Genomic DNA, 27,315 nt, shown 5'->3' with positions numbered 1-27,315 from the left:
AACAGCGTTAGCTGAGTCCTGCCTCGCTTGGTTGTCAACCTCTTTTTCTGCTACCTGTTCCACACTATCCTGCAAAACTGCGGACTCTGATGCTGCCAGTGTCTGGGCGTCGCTGTCATGTTCTGCCTCTGTTTTGTCGTGCTCCCTCTCTGACTCTACCTGTGATGCTTGCTCACTGACGCCAATGGTATCCTCACTTTCGACAACAACATCGGGTTCGGAGCTAACACTCTGCTGCGTCTCCCCGGAACCACTTTTCTTTAAAAAAAAAGAAGCAATATCCGACGTGGACTTTCTTTTCATTGTCTGCAAATTGACATTCAGTTACTAATCGTAGCTAGCTTAGCTAACGCTATACAGTACCATCCCACAACGCCAGCGAACCAGATACTCTAACAATACCAAGTTCAACTACAGTTACGGGCCGAAACCGCTAGCGTAAGGGGTCCCATTATCGTCCACCAAGCTCTCAACGCTCGTTAGAAATGTTACCAAAATGTTGTTATATTACAAATTTAAAACGTTATGTCACAGCTTTGTATTATAACGTTCCGGTTTTTAAATCCAATCAGGATATGCCTAGAAATGTTACTCTCCGGATTTTAGCAGTTAGCCAGGGGGTCCCATTATCGTCCACCCAACCACTTTCAATGGAGAAATGTCAGTTTGACGCTGCGAAAGGCAGATGCTACACATACGGTTTGAGAGCGTATTTACATACTCAAATCTCAAAATAAGAAGATGTAATTTGGTGTGCAGCAATATAAGATGTGTACATATCGATGAGTTACTTTCTTTCGTTGCTGCTGCATATCTTCTTTAATAAATTAACGGAAGAAACGGTTGTGGACAATAATAACTAAAGAGTGTATTTAGAAAAGCATCTGCCTCAAAAACGACAAAAAGCGCATATGGAATTTAACAGAGCTGTACTGACGTACCATAGCAAACAATGGGGTTTTAAGTGCAATGTTTTAAAAATACACTCTCGGTGTGATCGGCCCGAATTGCTTAAGTTGGTACAGGCTACTCTCTAGACTGAAGTAACCTTGTCTGAACTAGCTAGCTAGCAAGGCAAGACAGCCCTCTTAAAATACCGATTTAGCTATATAACTACTGTAGCTTACCAACGTGAGGTTGCCTACTGTAAATAGGTCATTTAAAATTCAAAACCAGTTTATTTAATATTTGTACTCACATTTTCCTTGAACTTGGTCGACGATCAACAATAAATTCCCGCTTCTATACTATGTATCAACCTAGGCTGCACTCTAACCTGGCCCAGTGCAACCTCTTGTGGGGGGAGGGGTGACAGGCTCTGAGTGTGAAAATACGTGACAGGATCTGAGTGGGGAGATACTAGGATTTCTATGAAGTGTTTCAATCGTAGATTGTGGTTAAAATATGTTTAAAACGTTTTACGTTGATTTGTCCTACAGTGAAGTTGAAATCCCATTTTCCATAAAAAAATATTGATGACGGACAATATGCGACTCGCGATGGGGGGGCCAGTGGGGGGCCAGCAATTTTGTCAGAGGGGGCCATGGCCCCCCCGCCCCCCCCCGCTGATGGCGCCACTGCGTACATTTCAAATATCACACGCCGCAGCAAGCTTTATGAGCTTGCTGTATTTGAATATGTAACGCTATGTTTTAAGAAATTTCTTGTCTTATCTGTGTTCCTGTAGGCTACTTTTTATGTTTCACTGTGGGAGAGTGGGAAACGTCATATCGATTCCTTTTTTATGTCTTAACATGTGAAGAAATTTACATGCTACTTGAAACTTTTACTGTGTTTCAAATTCTATGCATAGCCTTGAGGTTTTTTGCGTCAGGTAAATTTGTATAGGCTACGGCAGGGGTTCCCAACCTTTTTCCCGGGTGACCCCTAATTTAACATTCAAAATCCTCGACGACCCCCCCCCAACCATAACCCCCCCCCCGTGCCTTTACTATTAGTTAATCAGACAGTTACATCATCTGTTCTCAAGTTTTTAATAAATGCAATAACAGCAGAATAATAAACACAAAACTCAACGATTCAGAATGATATTTTTTTTCTTGCAGCATCAGGCTCCACTCCACTCATAATAATTATAATAATAAAATAATAATAGCAATTCATAATCTACTCATGTTCAGTTAATCAGAGAAATCACTTATGAAACAAATGTAGCAATTGAATTTCCATCCATAGGCCTATATATTAAAAAAGTATTTTGATATTTTGTCATGTCTTGTATTGTTTTACTTTAATTCCTTGTAGCCTATCCTTTCCTTTAATTCCTTTAAAAGTGTAATAAGGTTATCCAATGTGAGCTCTGGGCCTGCATTTCTTGAGCTAGAGATTGGATGTCAGGTGCGATTTTTGTTACAGCCAAACAAAAGTCATTGTGCACTTCTAACTTGTTGCGTGCCTTCGTTTTGATGGTAACCAAAGAGCTGAAAGCAGTCTCCGACAGATACGTTGTGGCAAATGGCAGGAGGAGTCTGGTGGTGGCATGGTGTGCAAGCTTTGGCGCAAAGTCGGGTCCTTTCACGAGCCAGAACCGTTTGTACCCGTGTTCGGTAAAGAATCTCTTCAGAAGAGAATTTCTCTTGACATCCACAAGTTCATCCTCCGCTTCTAGATACTCAACGTCCTCCTCTTTTGCGGTGAATGGATCCATTACCCATGCGCACTTTGCGACATGTTCATTGACATCCGAGAATCGTGCCTTCATCTCCTCTTGTAGCAGTTCCATGTGACGTGTGAACTCTTTGCTCAAGGATTCCGGACACTTTCCATCAGTATGTTTGAGAAGTGATGGAAAGTGTTGTAGGTCATGTTTCAGCAGTTTATTCTTTCTGAATTCCACTTTTTGCACGAACGCGTCAAGGATTTCCTTGCATTCCAGGATGTTTGCATCTGCGCCCTGCATGCGCTTGTTTGTTTCATTGTATAGGCTGAATATGTCAGCCAGGTATGACGTTCTAGTAAGAAATTCATAGGTCATTTGGTCATACAGTTTCTGGTTGTTCAGTTTCTTTCAGTTCAATAAAACGAACCAACACTTGGCCCCTTGATAGCCAGCGCACTTCGGAATGAAGGAGGAGTGTCTGATGGGCAGTGGCGTAACTATAGGGAGTGCAGCTGCACTAGGGCCCGTGGCGAAAGGGGGCCCGTCCTCGATCTCAAGTGAGAACTCTACCTGAAGAACTGACCGGGCCCCTCGCTCCGCGTAAATCACAGAAAGGTTAACACATGATCCAGTCCGATCAATTCACAAACGTTTCTCAATTATGGTGTCAGTTATTCTCACCTGCCCAATAAACATTTTAACAATAGTCAGTTTTAACAACAGCAAATAGCTTAATTCATTTTGCCTCATTTGCCTTTTGCTGAATGAAACGAATCTCGTTTTTATTAAGTAATATTGTCTGGGTAATATGTTGTCAACGCCCACCCACACGTTGTGATCGTTTGCCATCCTGTTGTGTTGCATTGCCTTGTGTATTGAGTAATTGCGGTTAAGCTACCCCGTGCCCTTCATTCAAAAACACAAAAGTGGCTGCAGGAAGCGGCTCGAACGCAAAGAGCAGGATGAAACGGTGGCAACGCTGGCAAAATTATCTTCATTTGGATTTGTGGCGAGGTGTTCAAGAAGACGCTATGTCTTACCCCCAGCACAACAGCAATGCGTGAAACTCAGCCACCAGGGTAGGCTAACATTTACTGTCTGGTATAGCCTATTGAATGCATTAAGACATGGCTATTAAACGTCATTAAATGCACATATAGGCACAAGGCAGCAGCCAGGTTAGATATTGAAAACAATGTGCAAGATGTTGTTGGAAAATAGCTAACGCTAGATAGGCTAATCACTCATCATGGCTAATCAATCAATTCACAATGTGTATTGTAATAAGCAGTGTTGGGAAAGTTCACTTTCTACATGAACTAGTTCAGTTCATAATTCAAAATGTTGAACTAAGTTTAATTCTCCAAATTACGAACTAAGTTAGTTCAGTTCTTTTTTTTAAATATGTGGCTGCCGTCTGCAATACTCTCTGCCTCTACGCAATTCGGCGTGCTCACAGTCACACTTGCCATGCATACAGTAGAAGAAATAAATAAATAAAGAACGCAGCGATTGACAGGTTGGGTAACCCTATACACAAGACTGTTAACTGTGTGTTTTTAGCCTGGAAGTCGCTAGAAATCTGGCACCTTATTAAACAAAATTAAAAAGAGTAAACGCGCCATTCACAGACACCAGAATGAATGCGTCCACTGCAAAGTATCGTTCGCCAGGCAGTAATACAGTAGGCTACGTTCAGTTCACGTTCACCAAAATTATGAGCAAGTTCATGAACGTGTTCAGACGCAACACTGATAAGTACATTTCCATGCGCCTCGCTAAGATCAACACACAATAATTTCGCCCGACGATAGGTCGGTTAAGGGGCCGGTTGGTGAGATCTGCACTCGGGCCGCCAAGTCATTGTTACGCCGCTGCTGATGGGCCTCATCTTCACACAGTTCTGCAAAGATTCGTTTGTTCAGGGGACGGGCTTTAATAAAGTTGACTATTTTAACAACGGTATTGAGTGTTTCATTCAGCTCATCAGAGAGGTGTTTGCTGGCCAGGGCTTGACGGTGTATCATACAGTGAAACACAAGACAGTGAGGAGCCTTTTCCTTTACTCGTGCATTAAAGCCCTTATTTTTCCCCCATCATTGAAGCAGCTCCATCTGTGCAGCACGCAACTAAATTATTATAGGGAATGTTTTGCTTGGTAAAGTACGTATCGATCGCATTGAAAATATCTTCTCCCCGTGTCGTTGTTGACAAATTAGTAGACGGAAGAATGTCCTGCTTTATTTCTGAGTCTTCAATGTACTGTACATATGCAATGAGTACTGCTTCATCTGCCACAGTAGAGGTTTCATCAAGTTGGATAGAAAATGAGTAGGCTACGTCTTTAACTTTTCAACTAATGTCTTTTCAACATCATCTGCCATTCTGTTAATTCTCTCTTTTACGGTATTATTTGACCCCTCCGTGAGTCACCACCTTACCGCGGTGGAGGTGTTTGCGTGTCCTAGTGATCCTGGAAGCTATGTTGTCGGGGGCTTTATGCCCCTGGTAGGGTCTCCCAAGGCAAACAGGTTCCAGGTGAAAGACCAGACAAAGCGTGGCTCAAAAAACCAACCATGAAGAAACACAACAATGGTTCCCAGTTGCCCCTGCCCGGAAGCGGGTCACCGGGGCCCCCCCCTGGAGCCAGGCCCGGGGGTGGGGCTTGATGGCGAGCGCCTGGTGGCCGGGCCTTTTCCCATGGGGCCCGGTCGGGCACAGCCCGAAGAGACAACGTGGGACCCTCTTCCAGTGGGCTCACCATCCGCAGGAGGGGTCATGGGGGTCGGGTGCAGTGTGAGACGGGCGGCGGCCGAAGGCGGGGGCCTTGGCGGTCCGATCCTCGGCTGCAGAAGCTAGCTTTAGGGACGTGGAACGTCACCTCGCTGGCGGGAAAGGAGCCTGAGCTGGTGCGCGAGGTAGAGAGTTTCCGGCTAGATATAGTCGGCCTCGCCTCGACGCACAGCACGGGCTCCGGAACCAGTCTCCTTGAGAGGGGCTGGACTCTCTTCCACTCTGGAGTTGCCCTTGGTGAGAGGCGTCGAGCTGGGGTGGGAATACTTGTTTCCCCTCGGTTCGGTGCCTGTACATTGGGGTTCACCCCGGTGGATGAGAGGGTAGGCTCCCTCCGCCTTCGGGTGGGGGGACGGGTCCTCACTGTCGTTTGTGCTTATGCACCAAACGGCAGCTCAGAGTACCCACCCTTTTTGGAGTCTCTGGAGGGGGTGCTGGAAAGCGCTCCTCCCGGGGATTCCCTCGTCCTCCTGGGGGACTTCAATGCTCATGTGGGCAATGACAGTGAGACCTGGAGGGGCGTGATTGGGAGGAACGGCCCCCCCGATCTGAACCCGAGTGGTGTTCTGTTGTTGGACTTCTGTGCTAAACACGGCTTGTCCATAACGAACACCATGTTCAAGCATAAGGGTGTCCATATGTGCACCTGGCACCAGGACACCCGAGGTCTCAGTTCGATGATCGACTTCGTAGTCGTGTCGTCGGACTTGAGGCCGCATGTCTTGGACACTCGGGTGAGGAGAGGGGCGGAGCTGTCAACTGATCACCACCTGGTGGTGAGTTGGCTCCGATGGTGGGGGAGGACGCCGGTCAGGCCTGGCAGGCCCAAACGTAATGTGAGGGTCTGCTGGGAACGGCTGGCGGAACCCTCTGTCAGAAGGAGCTTCAACTCCCACCTCCGGGAGAGCTTCGATCATGTCTCGGGGGGGGCCGGGGACATTGAGTCCGAATGGGCCATGTTCCGGGCCTCCATTGTTGAAGCGGCTGACCGGAGCTGCGGCCGCAAGGCGGTCGGTGCATGTCGCGGCGGTAACCCTCGGACCCGGTGGTGGACTCCGGAGGTGAGGGATGCCGTCAAGCTGAAGAAGGAGGCCTATCGGGCTTTATTGGCTGGTAGGACTCCTGAGGCAGCTGATGTGTACCGGCAGGCCAAGCGGAACGCGGCTCTGGCGGTCGCGGAGGCAAAAACCCGGGCATGGGAGGAGTTCGGCGAGGCCATGGAGAATGACTTCCGAACGGCTTCAAAAAGGTTCTGGACCACCATCCGGCGACTCAGGAGGGGGAAGCAGTGCTCTGTCAACACTGTATACGGTAGGGACGGTGCGCTGCTGACTTCGACGGGGGACGTCCTGGATCGGTGGAAGGAATACTTTGAAGACCTCCTTAATTCCACCAACACGCTTTTCGACGTGGAGGCAGAGTCTGGGGACATCGGGGGGGGCCCTTCTATCTCTGGGGCCGAGGTCGCCGAGGTGGTTGAAAAGCTCCGCGGTGGCAGGGCCCCTGGGGTGGACGAGGTCCGCCCGGAGTTCCTTAAGGCTCTGGATGTTGTAGGGCTGTCTTGGTTGACACGACAACATCGCGTGGACATCGGGGACAGTGCCTCTGGACTGGCAGACCGGGGTGGTGGTTCCCCTCTTTAAAAAGGGGGACCGGAGGGTGTGCTCCAACTTTAGGGGGATCACACTCCTCAGCCTCCCTGGGAAGGTCTATTCAGGGGTCCTGGAGAGGAGGGTCCGCCGGATTGTCGAACCTCGGATTCAGGAGGAGCAATGTGGTTTTCGTCCTGGCCGTGGAACAGTGGACCAGCTCTATACCCTCCGCGGAGTCCTGGAGGGTACATGGGAGTTCGCCCAACCAGTCTACACATGTTTTGTGGATTTGGAAAAGGCGTTCGACCGTGTCCCTCGGGGGTTCATGTGGGGGGTGCTCCGAGAGTACGGGGTACCGGATTCCCTGATCGGGGCTGTCCGGTCCCTGTACGACCGGTGCCAGAGTTTGGTCCGCATTGCCGGTAGTAAGTCGAACTTGTTTCCGGTGAGGGTTGGACTCCGCCAGGGCTGCCCTATGTCACCGATTCTGTTCATTACCTATATGGACAGGATTTCTAGGCGCAGCCAGGGTGTTGAGGGGGTCCGGTTTGGTGACCTCAGGATCGGGTCGCTGCTTTTTGCAGATGATGTGGTCCTGTTGGCTTCATCGGGCCGTGACCTTCAGCTCTCACTGGAGCGGTTCGCAACCGAATGTGAAGCGGCTGGGATGCGAATCAGCACCTCCAAATCTGAGGCCATGGTTATCGACCGGAAAAGGGTGGAGTGCCATCTCCGGGTCGGGGAGGAGATCCTGAACCAAGTGGAGGAGTTCAAGTATCTCGGGGTCTTGTTCACGAGTGAGGGAAGAATGGAGCGCGAGGTCGACAGGCGGATCGGTGCGGCGTCCGCAGTGATGCGGGCTCTGCATCGGTCCGTTGTGGTGAAGAAGGAGCTGAGTCGAAAGGCGAAGCTCTCTATTTACCAGTCGATCTACGTTCCTACCCTCACCTATGGTCACGAACTATGGGTAGTGACCGAAAGAACGAGATCGCGAATACAAGCGGCCGAAATGAGCTTCCTCCGCAGGGTGTCCGGGCTCTCCCTTAGAGATAGGGTGAGAAGCTCGGTCATCCGGGAGGGGCTCAGAGTAGAACCGCTGCTCCTCCGCGTCGAGAGGAGCCAGCTGAGGTGGCTCGGGCATCTGATTAGGATGCCTCCTGGACGCCTCCCTGGTGAGGTGTTCCGGGCACGTCCCACTGGGAAGAGGCCCCGGGGAAGACCCAGGACACGCTGGAGGGACTATGTCACTCGGCTAGCCTGGGAACGCCTCGGGGTCCCCCAGGAAGAGGTGGTGGAAGTGGCCGGGGAGAGGGAAGCCTGGGCCTCCCTGCTTAGGTCGTTGCCCCCGCGACCCGATCCCCGGACAAGCGGAAGATGACGAGACGAGACGGTATTATTTGATAAAGGTACAGTTTTAAGTTTGGAAGCCACCTGTGCGCCGCACATTATTTCTACCATCTTTACACAAGCGGGTTTAATCAGAGTTTCCCCGATGGTGTGTGGCTTTTTGGTTTTGGCAATTAGGAGAGCGCACTCAAAAGACGCAACAGTTGCCTGTTTGTTTTCATTTCCAGCTTTAGTAAAAACATCTCTGATGTTCTGAGGCCTGTTTGATGTAACCAGTTTTTTTTTTCTAAGGAAAAAATCCCGGGGTTTACCGATTGTCTGTGGGTGTTTGGTGCTCTGGTGCCTCTTCAGTTTGCAGGGCTTCATGCATTCATTTGCTAGCTTCTCACCACACAAGACACACTCGATTTTCACTTTATCCATGGCTTCAATAAAACCAAATTCAAGATAACTCTCCAAATAAATCCTAGTTTTTTGGGGGGCGCATAGGCCTACATCTTTCTTTTCTCCCTGACGCTTTGCCATAATCGTTTGTTTTACTATAGTCGCTATGTTGTCTTGAGCGTTGCATTAGAACCAAAGCGTATAGCACTTCTAGTTGCTTCAGTGCTTCTATATTCTTTGCTAGAACTAGCCGTTTGAATTTGCCGCGTCTTTTTTAGCCGCTTCTCTGATTTCCACTCTCGATACACAGCACTAACAAAAAAATCTTGATGTTAAAAAACGTTTCTTTTCATATAGCTTACACACTTATTATACTTGCAATATTTTTATTTATTTGTGATGTTTAACAGTTTTATTTGTGTATTATTTCTTCCTCTTTACACTCTCGAACTAGAGAGAGCTTGACGACCCCTCAGAAATCTTTAGCGACCCCTAGTGGGGGTTGCGACCCCCAGGTTGTGAATCGCTGGGCTACGGTATAGGCGATGCAGAAAACATTGGCAAAGCCGCAGCATGCGTTGCTGTAAGAAAAGTGTATGCTATTGGCGCTTAAACAGCCGAGGAAACAATTTATCATATTCACTGGCCATGTCCCAGTCAATGAAATCAAAGAGGGATTTACACATAGGCCTACATGCATATACACATTTATAGTAGGCTCTACATGATATAAGCGCTTTCAGTAGGCCTACGTATATCCTCATAAGTGTCTATGAATTTGTATCAATTAGATACTCTTTGGCCTTGTTTTTATAGGCCTACTTATTTTGAAAGAGTTGATATCATTATTTTCGCTAGCAAGATCTCATTCGATTATTAATTTCCATTAAGCCTACTGCCAGCAGGCACATTTAAAGAAATGTGATCTGATTGATTGGGGTTAATAAGGCACTAAAGATGAGCCTATAGGGCCTACATTTTACCAAAATAAGAATTTAGTTTATCAGCAATTTTTTTGCCAAGCTGCCTGCTCTGGCAGCGGTGGCGGTATTTGACTTAGCCATGATAATATGCTTATTGTCTTCGTAGAGACTCATTATAATAGTTTGCTCAGATGGCAAGAATATCACCGCTCTCTCTTTCGTCTTTTCCGCCATCATACCGTTAGAAAATCAGGGTTTTGGTGATCGACCTTTCCTGCCTTATGAAGTAGGACGTGCTCGTGCACTTGCCCTGATAAGTTTAGCCTGATTGAAATTAACCACATGATTTGGATGCGGATCAGCCATGGAGTTAATATAACAAGAGACAGCTACTTCTGTCTTCCAAGATGGCGTCCCCATTCATTTCTATGAAAAGTGCTCAGTGGCGCAGTGAGGCAAGCGAGAGCGCGAGACTGGACGCAGCCATCTTTTCACTTCCGTGTCTTCCGGTCTAGCTTTAAAAAGTGGCTCTTTTTTTTCCCTAGCTCCGAGACCTCGTGCACGCTTGCAACGAGCTGTACACGTCATACTTTGCGACAACCAGTCGCGAGCATAGATTGATATGGTTACGAGCCTATGTTACGAGCGTGTGAGCTAAGGCATTGCAGTGGCAGAATGGGGTACAAGTCCGATAAGAATCAGACACATGATGCAAACTTAACGGAAATGTATTCTGTCACTGTATAGTATTCCTTTCACTTGTTTTTTAGAAATAGGCTATAGGGCTAAATATAGGGCTATTCTAGATGGAACTCATCACATAGGTTGCTTTTTTTCTTTGTGATATGAGTATGATTTCCAACGCATTGTATCGGATGAAATAAACTGTTAGCATGAACAGTTCCGTCTTTGTTCTCGCCAGGCAAAGAAAGCTTTATAGTTATTTTGGTAACCGAAATCTTCCATAATGCAGACTTAGCATAGCTTACTTTCTTCACACCGCCTTCAATTTAACATAAGTGTAGAAATATGGCCATGTGTTTTATATGTTCATCCTACAAAACCAAACGCCTATTAATGGATATAACGTTATCTAATAAGACTTGGTAATAATGTAATAAATAAAAGCTTGAGAACTGTGTCTAAAATATACTTTATTGGACATTTGCCTTTGAAAGGGGAATATTCGAAGAACTAAAGGCTACAAAACGTTTCCATCAGATGTAAGTGGGGGTGAAACATATAGAGTCACTGAGGACCTACATTGTCCCACAAAAGCAGTCTGGCTTGATGACACGATCAACAAAAGAATAATGGGTGTGTTTAACAAAAGCTTCGGAAGGCAAGACTAATATTATTTAAATATAGGCTTAAATATAGTATTTCCTATTGTGGTTACCGGTTAAAGTAATAATCTTCGTCTTTGCTCCAGATAGACGTCAACAATCTATGCTCGCGCTTAACATATTATATTTGCCATCATGTCACGAACGTTTTTACGAAAAATCTAATCTGTTTTAAAATAACGGGAATAAACTATATTAACAACATTTCATGTATGTGTGACATTTGCTTAACTTGCTGCAACAGGGCAGGCAACTCAAGCCAGTTCTCCCTGTGCTCATTCAATATAAGTCTATGGCTCATTCAGCTCCATGTAAATCGGCTATCGGCCAATGTGAACTATTGTGCTCGTGCCCTGTTAGTATCCGCAAGCACATTTGCAGGCAACTTTTATTGACGTAAGCAAATAAATGGGGTGCTAGTTTACCCATTTCGGATTGGTCTCAAACTTAGCAAACATCGGGATAAATTATTCTATGAAAAAGCTAGTAGTATGAGCCAGGTTCGAGAATCGAACTAAAATTAATGGGGGAGATAGTTTTGTAAATGTTGACTGGAGTTAATAGAATAAAAACGACCATAAGAGTCGGAAACCTAACCGTAATGCAATACCACCTACATCCACCGGGGCCGTTGCTTCAAGCCGAGGAGCGAGGGGTGGGGGCTTGGGATCAGCCGTCGACGAACCGATATTTGCGGTTCTCAGTAAGCTCGCTAATGTTAACGGGCTAAAAGGACAATTGATTAACTTAGCTTCAACCCTTACGACGAACGAGCCCCTGGTCTTTTGAGACTTACAAGGTTCCAGTGAACCTTATTTCAATTTATCATTTAAAAAAGAGATCCTAATAAATGGTATCGAAATCAATGATAAAAGATGCAATTATACATTTTTCAGGTGGTTGGTTTGTTGCCCTGTAACTCCTTGCAGTATATTTTTGGGGAGCAACAAATTTGAGAACATGCATTTGAAACTGATCTGGACCTATAACAACATACATTGTATTAATAATAAAGTTAATGAAGTTTACTTAAAAATTATACACACAATTTATACAACAAACCAGTTCCTACAAAGATATAAAGCTGATATCTCTAAATCTTGTGAGTTCTGTAAGATGGATACTGAAACTATTTTATATATATTTTTTGAATGTATATACCGGTATGTGGCATTTGGATTGATGTTGAATATTTAATTAGTACATTATTTGATATTAGTAAGCTAGATAGCCCCAGAAACATTGCGGGTAGCCAAAACATGAAGCACATATTGTTAACAACCAAAAAAAGTCCCAAAGGGAAGAACCATAAGAGCATGTAGTTAAACAAGTTACAATTAAACAACATTAATTGCTATAAGTGCAAGTGTACCTGTAGAAAAGCAAGCAAGTGCAACAATTTAAATCAGTTACCACTAACCAACAAGAGAAACAAGTCTCTAAGCAAGAGTCATTGTGATCCTTGAGGAAACTAACATTGACATATTGAGATATAAACAAACATATTGACATATTGACACCTTTAACTGCCGCTCCGTTAGAAGCTCTGCCCAAGCTGTTAAGGACTTGTGCCAGATCTCAGACATTGTCTTCCTACAGGAGCATTGGCTCTTGCCGAACGATCTGAACTTTCTCGCTAGCTTGGACAAGGAGTTTTTAACGTTCGGCACTTCGGCTGTAGACTTGGGCAAAGGCCTTTTGTACGGTCGCCCTTATGGCGGCGTCGCAGTCCTCTGGCACAGGTCTCTCGGGGTCACCATGAGTATTGTGACGATCATGTCTTAGCCATACAAATTAACACTGATGCAAACTGTGAATTTCTTCTGATCTGTGTGTACTTACCTGTCGAATCCATGAACAACATAGATATTTTCCTTGAGAAACTTGGCAAAATTGAATCTGGCAAAAGCGACGTTGCCCGACTTCCTAGGGATACATTTACGTTCCTAAGTGAAGCTCATGGGTCAACATCGTGGCTTGATCACTGTGTCTGCTCCGATACAATGAATGATATTATCTCTGAAATGTGTGTACTGTATGATTTTGTCTCATCTGACCATTTCCCCCTATGGGTCTCCTTTGATTGGTCCTCAACTCCCGTGCGTACAAACACAGCTGGCGACGGAATTCCTCCCTCAGGCATAATCAACTGGGAACGTGCATCCTCCTCGGACCTGGCACGGTATCACAATTGCGCCAATGCCCTCCTAGCTGAAATTGAATTGCCATCCAATGCTCTTTTATGCCAAAATCCGAATTGTAGGAACAACGACCACCAAATTTCTCTCGACAACTTCATTTCTGATACAGTCGCAGCCCTTAAAAGTGCAGCAAAACTTCCTTTTCGACAAGGAAATGCGCTACTTCCCACACGATTCCTGGTTGGAACTCTGTTGTTAAAGAGCATCACACCGCAGCTCGAGACGCATTCACACTTTGGCGCGAATTCGACCGACCGAGGCATGGGGCTATTTGGGACTTTATGAGTTCAACCCGGGCTAAATTTAAACTTGCTCTTAGAGAGTGTCGACGCAGGGAAGCCCAGCACAGGGCGGATGCGCTCGCCTCTAGTTTGCGTAAAGGGGGTCAAGTAGGCTTCTGGTCAACCCTACGGTCTCAAAATGGCTCCAGTCGAACCTTCCTTGCATTATTGATGGTCACAGTGGCGTGTTTGATATTGCCGGTATATGGAGGCAACATTACGACTCACTGCTGAACTCTGTTGGTCCTAACGGTTGTAAGTCATCAGTAGATGTCACAATTAACTCAGACGTCAGCTATAACCCCGGTATGTCAGTACCCGTACCTGAAGTAGGCGCAGCAATCAATAGGCTACCCAATGGGAAGTTGTCAGCTGAGCATCTAAAGCACGAGGGACCTCGGTCTACCGTTGTCCCTTTTGTTTTCGGCCATGTTAGTGCACGGCCATGTCTCCCCTATCCTACTCAAGGTCTTTCTTATTCCAATATTTAAGAAACAAAATCTTAACCCTTCTATTAAGAATAATTATCGCCCCATTGCTATTTCTAGCCCCATTTTTTTATTATTTGAGTCACTTTTGCTCAACCGCCTGGAGAAGCACTTGTCTTCTCCAGCGAATCAATTCGGTTTTAAAAAACATCATGGTACAGATATGTGCATTTTCGCTTTTAAGGAGATTATATCGTACTTTAAAAGACGAGACTCTAACATTTTCGTCTGTTTCCTTGATGACTCTAAGCAAGGGCGTAGGTTTGGTCTCAGACTTGGTAGGGACATCCACTTATCAACCCCCCCCCCCCCCCCCCCCCCCGGAGAGCAAATCAAAATGCCATTCTGTATACTATCCTTAAAGAGCTAGAAATTGCACTCTCCAAAAAAAGAGACCGTGATAATGAGACTGTAATGCTGAACAACAAAATGTTTTATTATCATAAACCTCACCTGAAGCCCTGATGCTGTTTCCTCAGCCTGCTCTACATCTGGAGTGTTTTCATGCTGTCTTTCCTGCATACAAAATGGTTCATTCATTTTGTAGCCTATCCTATGGCTAGCAAGTTTAACCCTCCTACCATATTGTATACAGTGTTATTTGGACATTAATAATCAAATAATGATTCATTATATTTGAATAACCAACAGTGTTAACTTATTCACATTGCCAACTGTTTTTTCCAGCACCTGTCTTGCAATGCAGTGACAGTCCATCAACTGTGAATTTGTCCGAGGCTAGACTCCTAACCTTGGTTGAAAGATTAGCTACAAAAGCTAGGTTTAGCTCTAACAATACCCTGGGTAACATATAATATCACCAGTTAATAAATGCATAAATGTTAATACTTTTTCCACAGTAGAATCTGCATTTGAAAGCCTGGTCACTACCACTGCTAGTATGGCTAGTTATTTAGCCTGACTTATACTGCTTTTTGAAAAAGCTTTGTATGTCCCCTTTCTTCTTCTTGGGTGGAGGCATTTCTACAAAGCACAAAAAGGGGCAAACATGTACATGCTGAAGGGCAAAGGGAATATTAAAATGTGTTACTCTGGCCTTTTATATATGTATTGTTGGCAGACAGCCCTAATAAGTTAGCTGTACCGTTGTCGCCGACACACCAGCTAGCTTGTCAGCGACTGCCAGTGCAAGCAAGCAAAGTAGCATGTGCTTCTTCCCGTGCGTGTCGCGTGTCAGATAACCCTCCCCCTTCGGATTTTTAATAATTTTTTCAAATTATGGCGTTTCTTGTACTGTCGCGTCCTGGCCGTCGTAATCGATCCAAATAGCAGCACAATTCGCTAAAATATTGGTGGGGACAATTTTGTCATTTTCAAATGTTGGTGGGGACAAGTACCTAGCGTCCCCCCCTAAATCTACGCCCATGCCTCTAAGGCACTCGATAAGGTTAACCACTATGCACTGTTTCAGAAATTGATTGACAGAAACGTACCTGTCTACTTAGTACGTATCATTGTATATTGGTTTTATAGGTTATCCTTCAGGGTGCGCTGGGGTACTACTGTGTCGGCTAGCTTTAGCCCCGGTAATGGTGTCCCCCAGGGGAGTCTACTGTCTCCACTACTGTTCAACACGTATGTCTCGAACCTTACTGGGATGCTAAACGCCGCCAATGCTGGCTGCTTTATTGGGAATGTCCCGGTTAATCATTTATTGTATGCTGATGATATTAGCCTGATATGTCCGTCGGTAAAGGCTCTGCAGAAATTGATACATATTTGTGAGGCCTTTGGTGCCTCTGACTTTTTGTGATGAGAAGACAAACTGCATGTATTTTCCCTGTCACCGATGTTGTTTGTCTGAAACACCACTCGCGGTAAAGCTTTACGGCACGCCTTTGCCCTATGTTCTTTCTGTGACCTATCTCGGTTTTCAAATCACGCCAGATCTCTCTGACGATAGTTCTATCCGTATGCAAACCCGCCAGTTGTACACAAAAGCACACACTCTAACCCGAACACTTGGCAAATGCTCTACTGATGCGAAGCGTATCCTGTTCATGGCACACTGCTCTCCCCTGTATTGCGCCCAGGTGCAACCATATGGTGCAACCATAGCGCTGGTGCGCTGCAGAGACTTAAGGTACCAGTATGGTACTCAGACTCCGTTACGGATGGGCGGGCCGCCAGATAGGACGGATTAATTCGCATTTCTGTTGCCTTTATGGTTCTCCGAAGGCTGGGGGTGCTGAAAACAATTCACCGCCAGAACAGTAGGTGGAGAAGTTTTTTGTCAAAAACACGTTGCTTTGTTGCGTTTTTGTAAGTTAGAAATTTTCGTTGTTTATCTCCCACCTCTCATCACACGTGTGAGCCTCCTACCAGCTGTCACTAGTCAGACGATGAGTGCTGCAGGTGCAGTCGCATAATATTATATTAAAGACTGTGTCTAATGCAATATAACCACCTGAAAGAGCAAACGTGGCCAAATGTGGCCCGCCACGTCATTTTATGTGGCCCGCGGAAGCTTAACGGGCTATTGAAATAAGTCTACGCTGCTTTACAGCGTGCATTGACCATAAACGACATCTCTCACCATGCATTTTGATTGTGTTACGGCAAAGTGACGACATTCCGCCTCTAGAAAGCAGTGTATGCACATCAGTGTTAAACGCAAAGTTTAACTGGGTGAAGGCGAGCATGGTTTGAATGACAGCACTCCAATGCAGCCGGTTCTGCGAACGTACCCCATGTGCATTTTCAGTCAACGTCCTCGGGCATTCAACCCAAGTTGGTATCACTCTCGAACTTGGTTAGAGTACTCAGCCAAGCTAGCATGTTGCTGCTTCCCTTGTCGACAATTTGGAGCCAGAAATGATGAAGACATCACCTTCATTAGACAAGGTTTTACCAATTGGAAAACTGCAATATTTATTTTACATAAAGCTCAAAAAGCTATTCTGCGCTCAAATAAAGGGCAAAAAAAGTTTTGCTCTTGCGCTATGCGCTCTTGCATTTTGTCACCAAACACTGAGAAAAATATGCACATTTATCCTCCATGAAAAACAGCAGATTGTCCAAGAATTAAAAGGCGGACTTCAATTGCAGCATAATAGGCCCTATGTTCACAAAAGCTACAACAAAAACACCATGCTTTTACATTGTTACTGACGTTACATCGTAGTTACAACTGGCCCTTTGACGGCAACCATAATGCTGATGTGGCCCTCGGTGAAAATGAGTTTGACACTGTGAAGGAATGTAACATACTGCTAATCGATGCTGCTATACAAATTGATACCTCATATATGTATGTACACCCATTTGTCACGTAATGCTTACTACTAAAATATGTACCCAATTATAATTAATTGAATTAACAGAGAACTAATGAGATCATGCAACAGGATGCTTTCTGTGCAAGTGAGGCCTGGCTGAAATTGGAATGTGTGCAGCAAGGTGTGTGCGTCAAAGTAACGCTGGGGTGTGCAAACACGTCAAGGTCAGACAGGAGGAGAGATTGGGCCGCTCAGAGACTGGTGCGAGTACAATAGGGCTTCTCAGCTATGGGGAGTAAAAGTGTCAACTTGGGAGATAAGGTGATGCTGGGACTGTAACTCTTCCTCGTTTAAGGACGGCTTAGACCAGCTGGTCTGAGCACCTTTGGATATTCTGTTTAAGGCCCCTTTCCATGGAAACCCTGCCCCACCTTTCCCCAATACATCATCGACCCTATCCCTCCTGCATACCCTTGGAGACCCTGCCTCACCTTTCCCCATACATCATCGACCCTGGCCTGGTCTGCCTCACCCCCCTCTCCTGGAGACACGACCCCCCCCCTCTTCCCTGGAGGCGCAGCTCCCATCTCCCTGTACGCCATCAGGACCTTGGGGCGATCTACTCCCTTCCCTGGAGCCCCCCTCCCTTGGATTACCTCAGATCTGTGGGTCTTGTTTGCCCCCTCCCTGAGGAGACCTGTGGGTCTTCTCCGTCCCCTCCCCCTCCAACATTACCAGATCTTTGGACTGCCCACCCTGTGCCACCGTTAATGCCCTGGACATTTAATTGGACTATCACATCCCCACCCTATGGTCTTCTGACCAATCACCCATCAAAGGCACTCCCTCTCTGGGGGGTACAAGACCTGTCTCCCAAGAACAGGGAGACAGAACTTGGACTGGGCAGAACTCTCTCTGATTTCTGTCACGACCACTTTCTCAACGAAGGCCTTCGTTTGTTCTATTCTGAGACTCTGTTTCTGTGAGGCTACGATTGCATCATCTGATTCATTGTATTGGACTACGAACATCCTGAGTGTGTTGTTTTCATTGTGTATCTTGTGATTGCATCATTACTTATGTTAAACTACAAGTAACCTGGTCCGATGTTTAACCTTGTATTATTCTCCACTACCCAGCGACACATTCCTTAACAACACCCCTGCGATATAGACAAGGCTCTGGTTTTGTAAATTCATTTCTCCAGCACCAAGTGTATAATCCAATGTGAAAAATGATAAACAAAAAGACTGATATAATTGAAAACAAAAAGATCCGTACAAACTGAATGTACAGTCAAAACTACAATGTAGTACTCTAGGTCACTAAACTGTGGCAGTCAGTGCACAGACAACAAACTCACGTTTCTGAATTCGCTAGAGAAGAGCATAAACTAGCTCACAATAAACTTTCTCTCCAAGAAGTTTTCATCACAGACGTCTTTCAAGAAGACGACCTTAGAGAAAACGCCTTTCTGTTGAAGTCGGAAAGAAAAAAACAATCACGGCCAAGGGGTGTCCGTCGCTGTACAGCACAGCATGACGGATCGACAGGAATTTCAACGGTGCACGGGAGAGCTCTCCGACGGCCCCGCAGACGACGGAGAGGGCGTTCCAGGGCGTTCCATCTATGCGTAGGCCCTTCCCATGTGTCCGTAATCGTGAAATACGGAGTACCATATAACGGCCTTTAAAGAAGCCTACCACAACGCTTTTAAGATTATCATGTCGCAACCAAGGTCCAGCAGCAACAGCTGGCTCTTTGCGCAGCTGCGGGTTGACACCTTTGACGCCAGGAGGCGAAAGCTGACGCATTCTTTCACAGCTCGCCTCCTGGCATCTGGGAATGACATAGTTAGGCTCCTGTTATCCTCAGATGCTTTTTTCAGGAGCCAGTTTTGGAGTAGGCCAAACTACTGCTACACTGTACATAGGCCATGTGTTGTTTTTGTTAGGCATTTTAGATAAGTAGATGCATGTCTCTTGTATGTAATGTTTTCGTGGATGGGCCATTGCGCCTGAAATAAACATTAAATAAATAGCCTAAATATTGAGATATGAACAAAAGCCACCATAAGTTTTATTTACACAAATATAAATGGTCTGGAAAGATGCCTAATAACTCCCATTTTAAAGCAGGTATCAACATTTATTTTTGAAAATTTAAAAGGTCTTTCAAGCCGAAAAGCTGTGAAAACATTGGACATTTATTTAAAAAAAATACTACGCTTTGTATTGACACATCATTTACCTCTTTCTGTTTAAACAGTGTTTTTTTGTAATTGTTCTTAGTTTTAAAATCGTGTATATGAAACGACTATTGGTCTTCGTGTACATGTCTTCTGACAATGTTAATACAAAATAAGAAAAATAGGTGCGTTCGACTTCATGCAGCGCCGGCGTCGCCTGCAGCCGCCGGCAGCCCAGTTGACTTGAAGCAGCCAATGGCATTCTCAGCTTCAAGGCAGCCGACTGCAGCCGGCTGTCGGCGCCGCCGGCGCTGCATGAAGTCGAACTCACCTAATGATTTTTTTAAAAGGCGCAACAGTTGGACTAGATTCTCGAACCTGGCTCATACTACACACTTTCATTGAATAATTTTTAAAAATAAATACAGCAGCCCATTTATTTGCTTACGTCAAGAAAAGTTGCCTGGAAACGTGCTCACTGATACGAACAATGAACGAGCACAAAAGGGAGCATCAGCAAATCGCTGATTTACCTGAGCTGAATGAGACCAAGGAGAAAGGATTTGATAATCTACAGCTGCCTGCCTTTATTGTAGCACGTTTTAGAAATCGTTGCACATACATGACGGTTGTTTGTAGAGTTAATTTCAGTTATTTTAAAGCAGATTTAACCATTTTGTAATGAACGCTATTATGGTCATGGCATGACAAACTTAATTATAGCCTAATATAATTAGTTATAATATCGTGGCATGTTACGGCGTCATTATATATTGTTGACATGTTATTCTGAGGCAAAGATGTCTGATAACGTCAATATTGTTATGGTCGTTATATTGTTAGAACTTTAAGTCAGTTAACACCACAACGATGGTATTAACAATAAGCTACTAATAGTAAACAACACTCATCATCATTATAATAGTAACAAAGGTATATGCTTAATTTAGCTTGCTTTGCAAAGCTTGAACAACGACGGAGCCAGATATTCAAGTTTACTGTTTATTTATCCGACACAATACATAAGCAGTTAAACTATAAACACGAAGCAAAAAGAACAACGTATAGGCCCTGCACGTATTATACTACAGTACTAATAGTATTGATTTTCGTAAAGTTCATATGTAGGCTATCTGCTTCTTGATCGGACTTGTACCACATTCTGACAGTTTTCTGCAATGCCTTAGCTCCAGCTCACAAGCTCGCGACTGGTTGTCAAAAGTATGACGTATACAGCTAGTTGCAAGCATGCACGAGTTTCGGAGCTAGGTTTCACACCAATCTCTAACATTCTTGCTCCCATCTCCTTGTCTGGGTGAATTTTCGATTAGAGATCATAAATGCAATAAGAAATATATAAGAAATATATTAATTGATAGGCTTCATCCAAACAAAGTTAAACGTTATTATGTTTTCAAAGATTTTGACCCGGAGGAAGTGAAGGAACTGAGAATGAGTTATCTTAACTTCACTAGTCTCCCTAAAGTGAAAGAACTTCATTTTAAAATGATAAATGACATATACCCATCTAAAGAATTCCTTAATTCAAAGTTTAATATTGGTGATAGCTCGTGTCAATTTTGTGGACTTCACATTGAAACTACGGAGCATATTTTCTTTTATTGTGATTCTTCAAAGTTGTTTTGGTCACAGCTGTACAGTAAAATTTCACGTATCATTACAACTGTGAACCCCCTTGAAGACAAACAAGTTAAGTTTGGTGTAATGAAAAAAGATTGTTCACAACAATACATGGTCAATAACCTTTTTCTATTTGCCAAATATTTCATTAATAAGTGCAGATTTTTGAAGACCCCCCCATCCTTTCCTCATTTTATTAAAAGGGGCAATTGACTGGGTTTTTGGGGTATTTCACACTGTTCCTTAAGGTCTCCGAATAGGGTATGTAACATTGGTTGGGTTGAAAATGGCCCGGGTGCTGTTCTATGCCCACTGACAGATCCTCTGAAATGTTCCCGGGAAAAAACACTAGCTTTTCTCCTTCTATGGTGTGCTCATTAATATTTAGATGAGCTGTGCGCTGATTGGTTGGTTTTCAACGAGTGAAGCTGGGGAGCAAAAACGCAACACGGCCAACAGCAGCACTCGCTGAAACACCGAAGTTGGAGACTTGAAATAAAAACGCGCAGATAAATCTATTGTGTCTACACAACACTGTTTTCAACAGATTGACTATATATCACTTGAAATGATAACATTACTTGTTTCCACTTCTGTTGTTGAAGCAAACTGGATTGACTTGGGTGGGTAGAACGTTAGGCTACAGCTTAGCAACCAAACCATATCCTGATTCTACTCGGCTTCAGTTAGCTAGCTAGCTCTAAATAACTTGCTGAAAAATAACATGACCAAGATCTGGACAAACATTCATCGTGAATTGTAGATTTACATTACACAGGTTATTTATTTGAATGAAACAGTCAGGAACATTAATCAACGTTAGCCACATTGCCAATAAACTAGGCTAAATTATCACACATTCTACCTATGCTCTTGCGTTAGAAAGCTAAACTTGTTTACATGCCTACAGTCTAGGTGTTACTAGTAACAGTTACTAGCAATGCTAACGTATCCTGTGTCAAGCACCTGCCTTTCTCCAGTTCTTTCAAATAGATTATCTAGACATGCGTTAGCAATAAGCCAGACTGCTGTTCGTTTTCTGGCTATTTTTCGGAAGCTCCCTTCTAATGCCGACTACAGCTCGTCTAGCTAAAGTCATTTGATGTGTGTAGAAACTTATTTAGCATTCTACCTGGTATGCTATATTATACAGGAAACGTTAGTATTGCTAATAACTGTTAGCACAACATCATACTGTCCTTATAGCTTGCAGTTGCAATGAGCATTCGGTCCGAACAGCACCTCTTTCCAGGTTCAGCTTCTTAGCATATCCTGATTGCAATTGTCCAAGGTTGTCAAAACTGTCTTGGGTGAAGTGTTCAGAGCAAATGAATGATTGAGGGTCGACCTTTGCCGGGATCTTCTCATAAGACAACAGCAGCCATGCCTGTTGAATGTTTGGCTCCTTGGGAAGACTGTGAGTGTTAGCCTTGGAACACAGCATTTACGACCGTGGTCCATTTTCAATATCCTTGTTATAATTCAAAACGTTCTTCTTTGTAATTCCTTTTAAGTAGCTTACACAGAGCAGCGCGCAGCTAAACTAGTATCGGAGATAGACGCTACCTCGGGCTGGTCTGGATGTAAATTCGGGGGCGTGACAAAGACACAGACCAGAGCCAAAAAGGGCGGTCCCCGGTCCTACGTAGGACCGGTAGCTTTGTTGAAAAGCTAGCGTTTTACAGCCAAATTTTTTCTTTTTGAGATTTGAATAGGAAAGAGGTGTCAATGGACTTTGATATTCACGGTATGTTCATTTTACCCACCGAACTGTCGTTATTCAACTATGACAAGGTAAAATCGGTTTTACAGTCAATTGCCCCTTTAATGACCTTAGGGCTTTTGCTTCCTCGCTTTGTACCATCTCAAATGAAAAAGCTTCGAGAGTAGCAAATTTCTTCAATGAGATATGTGACCTATAACTCCTAGGTACCCCTTGCAACAACCTACTTTGATATACATGTTTGTTTCTTTTGTTTTTGCTTTCCGTTCCTTTCTTTACCTTGATTTGAGGTTTCATTGATGCTAATTATTGTAATTTGCAACTATGTCTGCCTTTTGAGAATTGTTAAGTGTTTGAACATAGCCTATTTTGTATGAAACTTGTCTATTTCTCAATAATAATAATAAATAAAAAAAGAGTTTCGGAGCTAAGAACAAGCTTCTGCGCAAGACCGGACGAGTCGGTCTGGTACTATGACGCGGTCCACTAGAAGCTCTCGCTTGCCTCACTGCGCCACTGAGCACTTTTCATAGAAATGAATGGGGACGCCATCTTGGAAGCCAGAAGTAGCTGTCTCTCGTTATAATGACCTTATTCCGGAAGTCACAATGGGCGCGGCCATCCGCGTATTCTCATTTCCGGTTTAGATACTTTCCACTTTATAACGGTGCTAAAAGACAGTGTTTTAAACAGGCTCTGGTACTCATTCATGGTTAATAGAGATGCCCAGCGTCAACTGCAGTTTGTGGCTGCCATAACAGGTGGAGAAGACGGAATCAGACCCTGTATGATCATTGTTTTGACCATGGAAAGAAGAGGTCCAAGTGTTGTGGGCCGACATAATTTGCATTGACCTCCAACCAAAGTTGAGGATCTGCGTCCCTGGCTGAAGGCGCTGAATTAAAAAAAAACACCGAAGTTTTCTTTTGTCTGCTCGTATCAATAAAGGGTGTAAAGTAACTATATTTTAGTATGTTTTAGTGTTCTCAATTCATAAAATAGATACATGATTATAACCAAATGTATGGGCTTGGCTGTGAGAAAACAATTGCTGCAGTGCATCTAAGTTTAATATAAAGCTTTTGAAACAACACAGCAATCAAATTATTTCATGCGTCTTTTTAATTGCCATTAGATAGGAGGGAAGATACATATTTTGTAAGTTTTAACACGTTGCATATCGCTTGTACCAAAGCCCCTCGATGAAAAAGTTGTTACTATTTATTATTACAGCACAATTTGTCACTCATAAATTTGCAGTTTATGGCTAATAGCAGAGACCTGATGTAAAAACTAGAGCCTCAAGTAGATAAACAAGAAGCCATCTAACGTTCTGCTCACAGTGCTAGCTGGTCGGTTTTGAGGGGAAGTCTCAAATACATGTACTGACTGTAAAATGTATCACACGACTGAATTCTAGAGGACCTAAGCTTTCCAACAAAGTATAGCAAATGCATATGCCCTGCAGTGAAATCGTTAGAATATCTTGTTTGTGACTAATGTGATGCCTGCATATCGCAGCACAGCAGAGTGCAGGGCAGCGATCTGACCCGGCAAACGAATTATTTCAACAAAAACTCGTTTTCAAGCCATCCAGTGAAAGGGTGTAAGTGTTGACTTGTTGTAGCACACGAACATAGCACATCTTGCACAAATCCACCAAATGATTTAATATTTTAGCAGCGAGAATTCTCAACAGTTCTCCATTGAATGGAATGATATCCCCGGTAAAGCGGAAGTGCAAATACAACGGAAGTGCAAAAAGATGATAAAGTGGGCAGGGCGGAATAAGGTGAATAACTCTATGGAGTGTGGCCGTGTAGGAAACGTCATAGGTCTGCGCCTGTGTTGTGGTCGAGCCAAAGTACGTGACGAGCGGAAAAGAAGTGTCATCAGAGCCTTTTTAAGGATATATTATACAATATTCGACATTTTCTGATGTCATCCCATCATGCTGTGCGACCATAGTGTGACTTAGCGCGCGCTAAGACAAACTGAAGAGTGGACTAGATAAATGTGGCTGTGGTGGTGATTTGAATGAACTGAAGCTCAAACAAGGTATGTTGTTAAAGTGTTTGTCAAATTAATAGTCTCAAATTTAACTTAATGAAAATAAATTGCAATTCTCGAAAAATAGCTGGCAAGTTCACGTAAGGATACAGTAGTAGGCTAGCCTACTACAACAACAAAATATCGAAGCGGTTGGCTTTACCTTTCTCTCACTGATAGCACTAAACGTGATTTTATTTGGTAGTGCAGTGGACAAAAGTAGAATGCCAAGCAACGTCAAGCCGCGTTAACCTTATCCCTATTAGTGTTAATACCAGATTTGATCTCCAGATATGGAGAAGGGAAAATAAGTAGAAAGTGGGCCCTACCTGGACAAACGGAACGCCAATGGCAGGCAACTATATTTGGATAAATTAAACACCATTAACAACAATGGTTGAATGGCAGGAATGACCTACCATTGTGATATTTCACAAAATATATAAAAGAAAAGGCACACCCGTAAACGCACTAGCTGGCAGAAAATAAGCTCGACCATCATATTAATACGGTGTCTACACTAAAGTTTAAATAGCGTGACGTCAGCTTCAAATTCTAACCCAACTATAACTTAATTTACGGTAATACACAACCTAGACAACAAAAATGAAATGGTTAATTAGAGCAAACCTTTGTATTTTTGGTAGACGCTCGCTCTAACTCTAACGCATTATCAAAATAGAACGCTGCAATAATTATTAATAACGACGTGTACATTGGACTGATAGCCCTACATGAAGAATATAATTAAACATATGATATTAGTAAACCATGTCTTCCTCTGAACACAGTTGTACGTAATAAATGTAATAGATCTCGTTATTTTTACTGGCTTACTACTTTGACACTTGTCACGTTTGGATATAGAATATCAGAATTAGAGCCATGAGATCTGTTGTGTGGTTCCCATTAAGCCTGCCTGGATCAAGCCTAAGTTTGGCATTAGTATATTTTCAGAAGCCTGTTGGCCTTAAAACTATCCACTAAACCTATACACATTTAGCAGATGTGTCCTCATCAGGTAGGAGCAAACACGGCTGAAGGTTTTGTAAAGGGCTTTTAGTGGAGTTGCTAGACCTCCTAGGTGGAGTAGCTAGACCTCTAGATGCACACATGGAAGACAAAATAAGGATCTGCAACATATGTGGGGGCTTCTACCTATCCCTGGTTGGGAAGGGATTACATACAGTGCATCCGGAAAGTATTCACAGCGCTTCACCTTTTTCCACACTATGTTACAGCCTTATTCCAAAAAGGATTCAATTAATTTATTTCCGCACAACTTGACACACAATACCCCATAATGTGAGAATAAAGTTAGTTTCATATTTTTAATAGATTAATAAAAAATGAAAATATAATATGTACGTAAATATTCACAGCCTTTGCTCAATACTTTGTTGAAACACCTTTGTTTGGCAGCAATTACAACCTCAAGTCTTTTAGGATGGAAGCAAATCAGTGACATGTTTTGAATTTTAAAAGGCATTGAATACTTAACATACTTAATAAAAAATGTGGTCTTAAAAAATCCAGCATGTGCAGGATGACAAGGATTTCCTTGGAGGCTGTGTGAGAGACTGTCAACAAGGATCCTGAAGGAGATAAACAGGGTTTTTCCTGGGTCAAAAGGGGTCTTCGGTGCTTAAAAAAAAGCCTGTGTTACTGTGTCACCTTATTAGCAGACATCAATGTATTTTAATATAATTTTTGAACCATGTCTTAAATAATGGAGGCTTGAGGAAATCATTTTGCTTCCACTTTAGATTAAAATAGATAGGCTAATAGATTAACAATAGTCCAAGCCCCATGGTGCTATCATGTATGGTTCAAAGATTATCAAGGTTTACCTCTTTACATATGCAAACTACTGAAATGTATATCAATAGAATCTAGAACTAACCAGTGGTCAGAAATGGAACATACAAATTATGAAATTCAAGTTTATCGAAGCAAGCTATTGTACGCCCACATCACGTCACTCCCCCCCCCCCCCCTTTTTTTTTTTAACCTTTATTTAGTCAGGAAAAAACCTATTGAGATTAAAAATCTCTTTTTCAAAGGTGACCTGGCCAAGACAGGCAGCAGCACAATGAACCACAGTTACAGACAAACACACAGGGACGAAATTAAAATAGCACTAAAAAATAAAGCAAATCAATTCACACTGCAACAATCCTAAATAGACCCATTTCTGTAGCCAGGAAAAAAAACTATTAAAAACACTGACATCTTTGAGAGTCCAGCTCAATTTCCTTCATTTTCGACTTAAAGGCATTCAACGAAATTAATTCAACAAGTCCTAGGTCTTTCTGCAGCGTACTCCACACAGTGGGGGCAGAGTACACAAAAGCCTTTTTACCCTGTTCTGTCCGTACATTGGGGACCGAAAGCAACACCAAGTCCTGCGAACGTAAAAAGTGTGGACCAGCACTTTTCCGCATGATAAGGGAGCATACATAGCTAGGTAGCACACCAAGTACTGCCTTGTAAATAAATG

General features: G+C 43.7%; 1 protein-coding gene across 7 annotated transcripts in view; it reads left to right on the top strand.

Moving 5' to 3' along the window:
* The first annotated feature begins 24,588 nt into the window (after positions 1-24,588).
* rbbp8 (retinoblastoma binding protein 8) overlaps positions 24,589-27,315 on the top strand; it is a 40,481-nt gene continuing 37,754 nt past the window's right edge. For 3 of the 7 annotated variants that reach the window (XM_084703855.1, XM_084703854.1, XM_084703853.1), the window contains exon 1: positions 24,589-24,824. The gene's annotated coding sequence lies outside the window, so the exon portion shown is untranslated. The remainder of the gene's footprint in view (positions 24,825-27,315) is intronic. The other 4 variants (XM_084703857.1, XM_084703858.1, XM_084703859.1 and 1 more) reach the window with 3 other exon arrangements.

This window comes from Hypomesus nipponensis, chromosome 8 (assembly GCF_054491055.1).
Source record: "Hypomesus nipponensis isolate SF chromosome 8, ASM5449105v1, whole genome shotgun sequence".
Taxonomy (NCBI): Eukaryota; Metazoa; Chordata; class Actinopteri; order Osmeriformes; family Osmeridae; genus Hypomesus; species Hypomesus nipponensis.
The sequence above is the reverse complement of the archived record's forward strand: the minus strand, read 5'-3'. Positions and strand labels throughout refer to the sequence as shown.